Here is a 4,394-nt window from a genome sequence, read left to right as displayed (position 1 = left end):
AGTTTTGTTGCTGGAAAAGGAATGACAGACCACTTCAGTATTCTTGCTTTGAGAACCCCATGAACAAATGGTATGAACATGGCTTTATTCTATTCCTGCTATAAAAGTTTTAATGGCACCCATGTCCTAATGCATTGAGTTTAATTTTCCCAACCCTGGTGGTGGGTGGGAGAGCTTTAGATAAAAGGGGAGAGGAAAGGGATATATAGATACACCTCTCTTTCCCTCCACACTTTCCATCCTTTTGGATTTGGCCTTCTTGTTGACAACTTTGTATTAAGGGATCTTCAATCATCACTTCTTTGAGTCCAGTTATGACATTCTCTACAGCTCTCAACATAAGACAGTAAACAGTGACTCTCAACAAAGCTAGTGGAGGTGATGGAATTCCAATTGAGCTATTTCAAATCCTAAAAGACGATGCTGTGAAAGTGCTGCACTCAATATGCCAGCAAATTTGGAAAACTCAGCAGTGGCCACAGGACTGGAAAAGGTCAGTTTTCATTCCAATCCCAAAGAAAGGCAATGCCAAAGAATGCTCAAACTACCCCACAATTGCACTCATCTCACATGCTAGTAAAGTAATGCTCAAAATTCTCCAAGCCAGGCTTCAGCAATATGTGAACCATGAACTTCCAGATGTTCAAGCTGGTTTTAGAAAAGGCAGAGGAACCAGAGTTCAAATTGCCAACATCCTCTGGATCATCGAAAAAGCAAGAGAGTTCCAGAAAAACATCTATTTCTTCTTTATTGATTATGCCAAAGACTTTGACTACGTGGATCACAATAAACTGTGGAAAATTCTTAGAGAGATGGGAATACCAGACCACCTGACCTGCCTCTTGAGAAATCTGTATGCAGGTCAGGAAGCAACAGATAGAACTGGACATGGAACAACAGACTGGTTCCAAATAGGAAAAGGAGTACGTCAAGGCTGTATATTGTCACCCTGCTTATTTAACTCATATGCAGAGTACATCATGAGAAACACTGGGCTGGAAGAAGCACAAGCTGGAATCAGGATTGCTGGGAGAAATATCAATAACCTCAGATGTGCAGATGACACCACCCTTATGGCAGAAAGCGAAGAGAACTGAAGAGCCTCTTGATGAAAGTGAAAGAAGAGAGTGAAAAAGTTGGCTTGAAACTCAACATTCAGAAAACTAAGATCATGGCACCCGGTCCCATCACTTCATGGCAAATAGACGGGGAAATGGTGGAAACAGTGGCTGACTTTATTTTTCTGGGCTCCAAAATCACTGCAGATGGTGATTGCAGCCATGAAATTAAAAGATGCTTACTCCTTGGAAGGAAAGTTATGACCAACCTAGATAGCATATTAAAAAACAGAGACATTACTTTGTCAACAAAGGTCCATCTAGTCAAGACTATGGTTTTTCCAGTAGTCATGTATGGATGTGAGAGTTGGACTATAAAGAAAGCTAAGCGCAGAAGAATCGATGCTTTTGAACTGTGGTGTTGGAGAAGACTCCTGAGAGTCCCTTGGACTGCAAGGAGATCCAACCAGTCCATCCTAAAGGAGATCAGTCCTGGGTGTTCATTGGAAGGACTGATGTTGAAGCTGAAACTCCAATACTTTGGCCACCTGATGCGAAGAGCTGCCTCATTTGAAAAGACCCTGATGCTGGGAAAGATTGAGGGCAGGAGGAGAAGGGGACAGCAGAGGATGAGATGGCTGGATGGCATCACTGACTCAATGGACATGGGTTTGTGTGGACTCCGGGAGTTGGTGATGGACAGGGAGGCCTGGCGTGCTGCGGTTCATGGGGTTGCAAAGAGTCAGACACGACTGAGCAACTGAGCTGAACTGAACTCAATAACTATTTGATGATCGACTTTACCTTAGAGAAAACAGCATTGTCCATTTCTGATATAACCTCAATGGACAAGGAGTTTTTGTTGTATTGGAGTGTCAACAATAGCAACACCCCCCTCCCCCAGTGCAGAAGGCTGCAAATAAGAAAAGAGCTTTTTCTGGAATCTTAAGAACTGTAATTCTGGAGACACAGATTTAGGTAAAAACGAAAGCATTTTGGGGAAGAGAAAGAGTCAGAGGCTTACAAAGCCAAAAACCATGAGACTGTACTCCGACACAGGGAAGGAAATATTTGTCCTTAAGGGATGGCTCCATGAGTTGTTTCAGGGTAAGGATGTAGTAAATTGGCTGTCACGAGCTATTTCAGAGTCAAGGTCTGATATGTATCTTGAGTCTCTGGAACACTGGGTAGATGTCCTGGTTGCCAGTGATGAGATGATGTGGCCTAAAGGTCAGATTCCAGGTAACTGGGCACCTGGGTTCCAAGGCTCAATCACACCTCCCACCAGAAAAATGAGCCTGCTTTCTGGCTTTGGATTCCCGGCCTCACCTCTCCATCAAATGGACCCCAACTGCTCCTGCTCCACTGGCAACTCCTGCAGCTGTGAAACCTGCAGATACACCTCCTGCAAGAAGAGCTGCTGCTCCTGATGGCTCCTGGCTGTACCGACTGTGCCCAGGGTGCGTCTGGCAGGGGGCAGCCGACAAGGGCTTCTGCTGTGCCTGATGTCAGGGAGAGCCTGTCCCAGGTGTTAACAGAGAAACCAGGACAAGCCTGCATTTGATTATTTTTCATACAACCTGACCTGATGCCCTATTCTTTTTTTCTATGAGATATGTGATTTGCAGTATAAGTTGTTGATTAAAAAAAAAGGTCAGATACCATCCAGTCGAGATGTGTATATGCACACTTTCTCAGTGGCCTCTCAGCTCTATTTTAGAGAGCTCTCTTAGCAATACTAATTCCATTTTGACTTTTATAGGAGTAATATTTAAAAACTGTCCAAAACAGCTTGAATAGTCAAAATATATTTTTATGTAGGTTGTCTTGGTCCACCCTTTGATAAATTAACACCAAGAGACATTTTAGTTGAGGACCACTTGATTCCCTCTACCCTGTATGTATAACACTCACTTTTGAAATGACAAGACTTCCTGGAATGCTTAGCTAAGCATTTAAATCAACTCTGAAAAATCACTTGTTTCATATTGCCTTTTTGCCATCTGTTGTCATTTATTTATTTATTTTTTACCCGGAGCAACTCCTTAGGAGAGCATTACATGGATAGAAATAAATAATTGTTGGTCGATTGATTATGATTAGAGAGTGTGTATTATGAAGTTGGAAGTTAAATAAAGCCAACATTTCAGCTCTAAAGAGGGTGGATGAGGGGTTGGTTTGATAGAGGGAGACCCCAATCCACAGCTGAGAGGGCCAAGTGAGATGCCTGGAGGGCTTTGCCTACTCTTGATTCCTAATCTACATAAATTACTTTGGAACTGACTGTAAACGAGTTAAATGGTTGGCTGGTGACAAAAAGATGAAGAAAATAATGAATGCATACTAGGCGACACAAAAGATTTAGAGGGATTTGTATTAGCTTTGTAACCAGGCTGTCACGTGGGAAATAAAATTTATTGTTGCTAAACATTGAACATTACTCCTGAGGACTAAAGTAATGAACACAAGTAAAAATAAATAGCATTGAACTAACTAGAGCAGTAAGACTTTCAAAAGAGCACTTGGGAGAGGAATGAAGGGTTTCTCTCTAACGCTGTCTAGATAACATAAAGGCACAATTCACCTATGTAATAGAATTAGGCTAATTACAACTGCCCAGATGACAGGTCAAAGTGTTTTGTTATATCCAATTCATTTAGTTATATCCAATCCATTGACACTTGCTTCCCAAATTCCAAAGAAAGCATCAATATTTGTTAAAATATACACATCAAGGTTTTATATCCCCAAGCTTTTGAAAACATAGCAAAAAATTAGAATACAGTTTGGGTATTATTAGAAAGGTTTCAATTCAGCATCTGTGTAGAGTGATGGGTAAACCTATTAGACCTTGAGCTATTGCCTTAGAAAACATGAATGACAATGAGAAGTATTAGCTTAGGGATAGTCCCCACCTCCCCCAAGGAAAAAGTCAGAAACTCTTATCACTTGAGACATTCAAAATGGGCATAAAATGTACCAAGCAAATTATTTTCTCACTGGTGTAATTCTTAGTAAACATAACGAAAGAAATTTATTTTATTTTCTCATGTGTTTCTCCTCTCTCAGTTTACCATTAAGTACATCGCAAATCAGTTTTGAGCCTCATGGTAAACTTGTTTTTTCAGTGCCTCCCCAAAGGCCCATATAATCATAAATATATTGTTTAGGACAATGTCAGGTTTGTCACTTACCTAGGAATTGAGTCTCAAACTGTACCTCTCCTTAGGAATAGGATTAGTTTGTTTGTTTGTTTGCTTGTTAAAATACACTGGCCTCCATCAAGGTACACTCTGCAGGGTCCTGTGGGGCTCCTGGGCACAAAGCCTTCCTGTG

The 4,394-nt window shown here is 41.3% G+C and overlaps 1 pseudogene; it reads left to right on the top strand.

The window, feature by feature from the left end:
- Nucleotides 1-2,398: 2,398 nt before the first annotated feature.
- Nucleotides 2,399-2,564, top strand: LOC145544873 (metallothionein-1C pseudogene; annotated as a pseudogene).
- The last annotated feature ends 1,830 nt before the right edge of the window (nt 2,565-4,394 follow it).

The sequence above is a fragment of the Giraffa tippelskirchi genome, chromosome 4, assembly GCF_054371585.1.
Source record: "Giraffa tippelskirchi isolate mGirTip1 chromosome 4, T2T-mGirTip1v1.2.pri, whole genome shotgun sequence".
Classification (NCBI taxonomy): Eukaryota; Metazoa; Chordata; class Mammalia; order Artiodactyla; family Giraffidae; genus Giraffa; species Giraffa tippelskirchi.
This window is presented reverse-complemented; position numbering and strand designations above follow the sequence as displayed.